General features: G+C 46.8%; 14 non-coding genes across 14 annotated transcripts in view; all 14 read left to right on the top strand.

Annotated features, from left to right (window-relative positions):
* Window positions 1–7: 7 nt before the first annotated feature.
* Window positions 8–89, top strand: AC3HAE_009798 (transfer RNA serine (anticodon AGA)). Its single transcript has one exon. It is a non-coding gene; the product is annotated as a tRNA-Ser (tRNA).
* A 687-nt stretch (window positions 90–776) lies between these two features.
* On the top strand, window positions 777–848 carry AC3HAE_009795 (transfer RNA alanine (anticodon CGC)). The gene has a single exon. It is a non-coding gene; the product is annotated as a tRNA-Ala (tRNA).
* Window positions 849–1,637: 789 nt separating this feature from the next.
* Window positions 1,638–1,719, top strand: AC3HAE_009794 (transfer RNA serine (anticodon AGA)). Its single transcript has one exon. It is a non-coding gene; the product is annotated as a tRNA-Ser (tRNA).
* A 319-nt stretch (window positions 1,720–2,038) lies between these two features.
* On the top strand, window positions 2,039–2,110 carry AC3HAE_009793 (transfer RNA alanine (anticodon UGC)). The gene has a single exon. It is a non-coding gene; the product is annotated as a tRNA-Ala (tRNA).
* Window positions 2,111–2,241: 131 nt separating this feature from the next.
* AC3HAE_009792 (transfer RNA serine (anticodon AGA)) lies at window positions 2,242–2,323 on the top strand. The gene has a single exon. It is a non-coding gene; the product is annotated as a tRNA-Ser (tRNA).
* A 687-nt stretch (window positions 2,324–3,010) lies between these two features.
* AC3HAE_009791 (transfer RNA alanine (anticodon CGC)) lies at window positions 3,011–3,082 on the top strand. Its single transcript has one exon. It is a non-coding gene; the product is annotated as a tRNA-Ala (tRNA).
* A 789-nt stretch (window positions 3,083–3,871) lies between these two features.
* Window positions 3,872–3,953, top strand: AC3HAE_009790 (transfer RNA serine (anticodon AGA)). The gene has a single exon. It is a non-coding gene; the product is annotated as a tRNA-Ser (tRNA).
* Window positions 3,954–4,272: 319 nt separating this feature from the next.
* AC3HAE_009789 (transfer RNA alanine (anticodon UGC)) lies at window positions 4,273–4,344 on the top strand. The gene has a single exon. It is a non-coding gene; the product is annotated as a tRNA-Ala (tRNA).
* Window positions 4,345–4,475: 131 nt separating this feature from the next.
* On the top strand, window positions 4,476–4,557 carry AC3HAE_009788 (transfer RNA serine (anticodon AGA)). Its single transcript has one exon. It is a non-coding gene; the product is annotated as a tRNA-Ser (tRNA).
* A 687-nt stretch (window positions 4,558–5,244) lies between these two features.
* AC3HAE_009787 (transfer RNA alanine (anticodon CGC)) lies at window positions 5,245–5,316 on the top strand. Its single transcript has one exon. It is a non-coding gene; the product is annotated as a tRNA-Ala (tRNA).
* Window positions 5,317–6,105: 789 nt separating this feature from the next.
* On the top strand, window positions 6,106–6,187 carry AC3HAE_009786 (transfer RNA serine (anticodon AGA)). The gene has a single exon. It is a non-coding gene; the product is annotated as a tRNA-Ser (tRNA).
* Window positions 6,188–6,506: 319 nt separating this feature from the next.
* Window positions 6,507–6,578, top strand: AC3HAE_009783 (transfer RNA alanine (anticodon UGC)). Its single transcript has one exon. It is a non-coding gene; the product is annotated as a tRNA-Ala (tRNA).
* Window positions 6,579–6,709: 131 nt separating this feature from the next.
* On the top strand, window positions 6,710–6,791 carry AC3HAE_009782 (transfer RNA serine (anticodon AGA)). The gene has a single exon. It is a non-coding gene; the product is annotated as a tRNA-Ser (tRNA).
* A 687-nt stretch (window positions 6,792–7,478) lies between these two features.
* The window catches only part of AC3HAE_009781 (transfer RNA alanine (anticodon CGC)), a 72-nt gene continuing 50 nt past the window's right edge, over window positions 7,479–7,500 (top strand). Inside the window, exon 1 of the tRNA in view lies at window positions 7,479–7,500. This exon is cut by the window's right edge and continues 50 nt beyond it. This is a non-coding gene — a tRNA (tRNA-Ala).

Below are 7,500 nucleotides of genomic sequence, written 5' to 3'. Positions count from 1 at the left end.
CGCATGTGTTGTCGTGGCCGAGTGGTTAAGGCGATGGACTAGAAATCCATTGGGGTCTCCCCGCGCAGGTTCGAATCCTGCCGTCAACGGTTGCAGGGTAATCAGTGCATAGGTTTCCATACGCTAGTGCTGTTTAACACGGTAATTTGAGAAGGGTGCAGTTATGCACCAAGTGCTGACGGCCACAGAAGGCAAAAACGTTTCTTGTGTCACGATGATTGAGGCCTGCTGACAGCTGTTGGCCAGTGCTTCCATCGGCAGGTACACAATTTCCCTACACAGTGTTATGCCGTAGTGCCAGTCAATAACCGCATTTCTCCCTTGTATCGTTAAGCAAAGCTACATGTATCGCTTGCACACACGTACAATTGAAGTAATCGGCCCATCTGTACAGCTTCCCATGTAGGAGTGCTGAGGTCCGATCACTAAGATGTGATCAAAGCAAGCAGTTGTCAAGAGTGTAAGACTATTTCAAAATGTGATCACACAACCTCAAACGTTGCAGTCTATTACTGTTCGGACAACTGATAGAGTTGAGGTCGAAAAGCACCATTGTCCTGGCCAAGCGGTTAAGCTGATGCACTAGAAATCCATTGGATCCCCCTCTCCATGTTTGAATTCTGCCGCACCAGTTCACCACCTCTGCTACTAGCAGGCAGGCCAAGTATCTGCATCTCGCACTAGGATGGCCTAGTGCAAGTCAACCTATTGATTGGCTGTATCATTAAGCAAAGCTTCGGGTATTTATGGTAGAGATGTAGGCCAAAGAACAAAAAGGGGATGTAGCTCAGTGGTAGAGCGCATGCTTCGCATGTATGAGGCCCCGGGTTCAATCCCCAGCATCTCCACAATACAGGGAGAGAAAAACGACGTTTATGTCAGTTGTAGAGGTAAACAATTATCCGATCACGTGACATTGCTGAAATTTACTGTTTAATGAATGTTTAAACAGTAATGCGTTATACTGTTTAAAGGATCAACAGAAACATGTCATGGTAGTGCAGGCCTCTTTCGTTGTATTCTCAATCGTTTGCTGAAGCATTTCTGTTGAACTGAGAGTGGTGCTGTGGCTTGGCTGGTCATAGTGACTGTCTAGTCAACAGAAGATGCAGGGTTCTAATCACAGCAGTACGTTGTGTTATGCAAGTACCCCACTCAATTGGAATCCCTTTAGATGCCAGTTCTGATGGCTTCACACATAAGCGGGTCGCGCTACATGAGACATATTTCATTGGTGTCTCAAGTGAACAAATCAAAAGTGGTACTGCGGCTTAGCTGGTCAAAGCACCTGTCTTGTAAATAGGACACCCTGGGTTCAACTCCCAGTCTCTATGAAATGTACGATACCCTAGTGCCAGTCGATGACCTATTTGTCCCTTCTATCGTTAAGCAAAGCTTCAGGAATCGGTTGTACAGATGTACGACTGAAGTAACACAAGGGATGTTTCTCAACGGCAGAGCGTATGCTTCTCATGTAGAAGGCCTGAGGTTCAATCCCTGCCATCTCCGAGATGTGATCCAAGCACGCTTCTGTCATGAATTGAAGACTATTTCAAAATTAGATCAAGCAACCTACCCTAAATGTTCCACACTCTTAGTGTTCGAGCAACTCAGAGACTTGAAAGTGACGTCGGTGTGTTGTCGTGGCCGAGTGGTTAAGGCGATGGACTAGAAATCCATTGGGGTCTCCCCGCGCAGGTTCGAATCCTGCCGACAACGGTTGCACCTGTGCAACTTAGTCCATTCCAGAGTTCCGTCAACGCATGGCCACATCGTACGGTGACACTGCGTGAATTGAGTGCAAATATGTCAATCTTAGCATGTAGGAGGCGACATCTTCAATCCCTGGCCTTTTCTGGATGAGGTCCAAGCATCCAATGTTTTTAACACCATGCTCTCCCGACATGAGATGTTAATCTTCAAAGGTCTGATAGATCTGAAGACCAGTAGTTGTCATGTCCAAGTGCTGAATGCCATGGACGAGAAAACCCAAAGCGTCTCCTGACGCAGGTTCAAAATGTACTATCTTGTGTTGTAAGGGGATGTAGCTCAGTGGTAGAGCGCATGCTTTGCATGTATGAGGCCCCGGGTTCAATCCCCGGCATCTCCAATCCATTATCCACGAAAGTTTAGGCGAGCGGAAATTTGATCGAAATTAGGTCATGCAATACTTTCCGCCACGAAAATGTTGCAGACTGCTACTGTTCGAACAACCGAGAGAATTGAAACTACACCGCATGTGTTGTCGTGGCCGAGTGGTTAAGACGATGGACTAGAAATCCATTGGGGTCTCCCCGCGCAGGTTCGAATCCTGCCGTCAACGGATGCAGGGTAATCAGTGCATAGGTTTCCATACGCTAGTGCTGTTTAACACGTTAATTTGAGAAGGGTGCAGTTATGCACCAAGTGCTGACGGCCACAGAAGGGAAAAACGTTTCTTGTGTCACGATGATTGAGGCCTGCTGACAGCTGTTGGCCAGTGCTTCCATCGGCAGGTACACAATTTCCCTACACAGTGTTATGCCGTAGTGCCAGTCAATAACCGCATTTCTCCCTTGTATCGTTAAGCAAAGCTACATGTATCGCTTGCACACACGTACAATTGAAGTAATCGGCCCATCTGTACAGCTTCCCATGTAGGAGTGCTGAGGTCTGATCACTAAGATGTGATCAAAGCAAGCTGTTGTCAAGAGTGTAAGACTATTTCAAAATGTGATCACACAACCTCAAACGTTGCAGTCTATTACTGTTCGGACAACTGATAGAGTTGAGGTCGAAAAGCACCATTGTCCTGGCCAAGCGGTTAAGCTGATGCACTAGAAATCCATTGGATCCCCCTCTCCATGTTTGAATTCTGCCGCACCAGTTCACCACCTCTGCTACTAGCAGGCAGGCCAAGTATCTGCATCTCGCACTAGGATGGCCTAGTGCAAGTCAACCTATTGATTGGCTGTATCATTAAGCAAAGCTTCGGGTATTTATGGTAGAGATGTAGGCCAAAGAACAAAAAGGGGATGTAGCTCAGTGGTAGAGCGCATGCTTCGCATGTATGAGGCCCCGGGTTCAATCCCCGGCATCTCCACAATACAGGGAGAGAAAAACGACGTATATGTCAGTTGTAGAGGTAAACAATTATCCGATCACGTGACATTGCTGAAATTTACTGTTTAATGAATGTTTAAACAGTAATGCGTTATACTGTTTAAAGGATCAACAGAAACATGTCATGGTAGTGCAGGCCTCTTTCGTTGTATTCTCAATCGTTTGCTGAAGCATTTCTGTTGAACTGAGAGTGGTGCTGTGGCTTGGCTGGTCATAGTGACTGTCTAGTCAACAGAAGATGCAGGGTTCTAATCACAGCAGTACGTTGTGTTATGTAAGTACCCCACTCAATTGGAATCCCTTTAGATGCCAGTTCTGATGGCTTCACACATGAGCGGGTCGCGCTACATGAGACATATTTCATTGGTGTCTCAAGTGAACAAATCAAAAGTGGTACTGCGGTTTAGCTGGTCAAAGCACCTGTCTTGTAAATAGGACACCCTGGGTTCAACTCCCAGTCTCTATGAAATGTACGATACCCTAGTGCCAGTCGATGACCTATTTGTCCCTTCTATCGTTAAGCAAAGCTTCAGGAATCGGTTGTACAGATGTACGACTGAAGTAACACAAGGGATGTTTCTCAACGGCAGAGCGTATGCTTCTCATGTAGAAGGCCTGAGGTTCAATCCCTGCCATCTCCGAGATGTGATCCAAGCACGCTTCTGTCATGAATTGAAGACTATTTCAAAATTAGATCAAGCAACCTACCCTAAATGTTCCACACTCTTAGTGTTCGAGCAACTCAGAGACTGGAAACTGATGTCGGTGTGTTGTCGTGGCCGAGTGGTTAAGGCGATGGACTAGAAATCCATTGGGGTCTCCCCGCGCAGGTTCGAATCCTGCCGACAACGGTTGCACCTGTGCAACTTTTTCCATTCCCGAGTTCCGTCAACGCATGGCCACATCGTACGGTGACACTGCGTGAATTGAGTGCAAATATGTCAATCTTAGCACGTAGGAGGCGACATCTTCAATCCCTGGCCTTTTCTGGATGAGGTCCAAGCATCCAATGTTTTTAACACCATGCTCTCCCGACATGAGATGTTAATCTTCAAAGGTCTGATAGATCTGAAGACCAGTAGTTGTCATGTCCAAGTGCTGAATGCCATGGACGAGAAAACCCAAAGCGTCTCCTGACGCAGGTTTAAAATGTACTATCTTGTGTTGTAAGGGGATGTAGCTCAGTGGTAGAGCGCATGCTTTGCATGTATGAGGCCCCGGGTTCAATCCCCGGTATCTCCAATCCATTATCCACGAAAGTTTTGGCGAGCGGAAATTTGATCGAAATTAGGTCATGCAATTCTTTCCGCCACGAGAATGTTGCAGACTGCTACTGTTCGAACAACCGAGAGAATTGAAACTACACCGCATGTGTTGTCGTGGCCGAGTGGTTAAGGCGATGGACTAGAAATCCATTGGGGTCTCCCCGCGCAGGTTCGAATCCTGCCGTCAACGGTTGCAGGGTAATCAGTGCATAGGTTTCCATACGCTAGTGCTGTTTAACACGGTAATTTGAGAAGGGTGCAGTTATGCACCAAGTGCTGACGGCCACAGAAGGCAAAAACGTTTCTTGTGTCACGATGATTGAGGCCTGCTGACAGCTGTTGGCCAGTGCTTCCATCGGCAGGTACACAATTTCCCTACCCAGTGTTATGCCGTAGTGCCAGTCAATAACCGCATTTCTCCCTTGTATCGTTAAGCAAAGCTACATGTATCGCTTGCACACACGTACAATTGAAGTAATCGGCCCATCTGTACAGCTTCCCATGTAGGAGTGCTGAGGTCCGATCACTAAGATGTGATCAAAGCAAGCAGTTGTCAAGAGTGTAAGACTATTTCAAAATGTGATCACACAACCTCAAACGTTGCAGTCTATTACTGTTCGGACAACTGATAGAGTTGAGGTCGAAAAGCACCATTGTCCTGGCCAAGCGGTTAAGCTGATGCACTAGAAATCCATTGGATCCCCCTCTCCATGTTTGAATTCTGCCGCACCAGTTCACCACCTCTGCTACTAGCAGGCAGGCCAAGTATCTGCATCTCGCACTAGGATGGCCTAGTGCAAGTCAACCTATTGATTGGCTGTATCATTAAGCAAAGCTTCGGGTATTTATGGTAGAGATGTAGGCCAAAGAACAAAAAGGGGATGTAGCTCAGTGGTAGAGCGCATGCTTCGCATGTATGAGGCCCCGGGTTCAATCCCCGGCATCTCCACAATACAGGGAGAGAAAAACGACGTTTATGTCAGTTGTAGAGGTAAACAATTATCCGATCACGTGACATTGCTGAAATTTACTGTTTAATGAATGTTTAAACAGTAATGCGTTATGCTGTTTAAAGGATCAACAGAAACATGTCATGGTAGTGCAGGCCTCTTTCGTTGTATTCTCAATCGTTTGCTGAAGCATTTCTGTTGAACTGAGAGTGGTGCTGTGGCTTGGCTGGTCATAGTGACTGTCTAGTCAACAGAAGATGCAGGGTTCTAATCACAGCAGTACGTTGTGTTATGTAAGTACCCCACTCAATTGGAATCCCTTTAGATGCCAGTTCTGATGGCTTCACACATGAGCGGGTCGCGCTACATGAGACATATTTCATTGGTGTCTCAAGTGAACAAATCAAAAGTGGTACTGCGGCTTAGCTGGTCAAAGCACCTGTCTTGTAAATAGGACACCCTGGGTTCAACTCCCAGTCTCTATGAAATGTACGATACCCTAGTGCCAGTCGATGACCTATTTGTCCCTTCTATCGTTAAGCAAAGCTTCAGGAATCGGTTGTACAGATGTACGACTGAAGTAACACAAGGGATGTTTCTCAACGGCAGAGCGTATGCTTCTCATGTAGAAGGCCTGAGGTTCAATCCCTGCCATCTCCGAGATGTGATCCAAGCACGCTTCTGTCATGAATTGAAGACTATTTCAAAATTAGATCAAGCAACCTACCCTAAATGTTCCACACTCTTAGTGTTCGAGCAACTCAGAGACTTGAAATTGACGTCGGTGTGTTGTCGTGGCCGAGTGGTTAAGGCGATGGACTAGAAATCCATTGGGGTCTCCCCGCGCAGGTTCGAATCCTGCCGACAACGGTTGCACCTGTGCAACTTTTTCCATTCCCGAGTTCCGTCAACGCATGGCCACATCGTACGGTGACACTGCGTGAATTGAGTGCAAATATGTCAATCTTAGCATGTAGGAGGCGACATCTTCAATCCCTGGCCTTATCTGGATGAGGTCCAAGCATCCAATGTTTTTAACACCATGCTCTCCCGACATGAGATGTTAATCTTCAAAGGTCTGATAGATCTGAAGACCAGTAGTTGTCATGTTCAAGTGCTGAATGCCATGGACGAGAAAACCCAAAGCGTCTCCTGACGCAGGTTTAAAATGTACTATCTTGTGTTGTAAGGGGATGTAGCTCAGTGGTAGAGCGCATGCTTTGCATGTATGAGGCCCCGGGTTCAATCCCCGGCATCTCCAATCCATTATCCACGAAAGTTTTGGCGAGCGGAAATTTGATCGAAATTAGGTCATGCAATTCTTTCCGCCACGAGAATGTTGCAGACTGCTACTGTTCGAACAACCGAGAGAATTGAAACTACGCCGCATGTGTTGTCGTGGCCGAGTGGTTAAGGCGATGGACTAGAAATCCATTGGGGTCTCCCCGCGCAGGTTCGAATCCTGCCGTCAACGGTTGCAGGGTAATCAGTGCATAGGTTTCCATACGCTAGTGCTGTTTAACACGGTAATTTGAGAAGGGTGCAGTTATGCACCAAGTGCTGACGGCCACAGAAGGCAAAAACGTTTCTTGTGTCACGATGATTGAGGCCTGCTGACAGCTGTTGGCCAGTGCTTCCATCGGCAGGTACACAATTTCCCTACACAGTGTTATGCCGTAGTGCCAGTCAATAACCGCATTTCTCCCTTGTATCGTTAAGCAAAGCTACATGTATCGCTTGCACACACATACAATTGAAGTAATCGGCCCATCTGTACAGCTTCCCATGTAGGAGTGCTGAGGTCCGATCACTAAGATGTGATCAAAGCAAGCAGTTGTCAAGAGTGTAAGACTATTTCAAAATGTGATCACACAACCTCAAACGTTGCAGTCTATTACTGTTCGGACAACTGATAGAGTTGAGGTCGAAAAGCACCATTGTCCTGGCCAAGCGGTTAAGCTGATGCACTAGAAATCCATTGGATCCCCCTCTCCATGTTTGAATTCTGCCGCACCAGTTCACCACCTCTGCTACTAGCAGGCAGGCCAAGTATCTGCATCTCGCACTAGGATGGCCTAGTGCAAGTCAACCTATTGATTGGCTGTATCATTAAGCAAAGCTTCGGGTATTTATGGTAGAGATGTAGGCCAAAGAACAAAAAGGGGATGTAGCTCAGTGGTAGA

The sequence above is a fragment of the Micromesistius poutassou genome, assembly GCF_964030765.1.
Source record: "Micromesistius poutassou genome assembly, chromosome: 2".
Classification (NCBI taxonomy): domain Eukaryota; kingdom Metazoa; phylum Chordata; class Actinopteri; order Gadiformes; family Gadidae; genus Micromesistius; species Micromesistius poutassou.
This window is presented reverse-complemented; position numbering and strand designations above follow the sequence as displayed.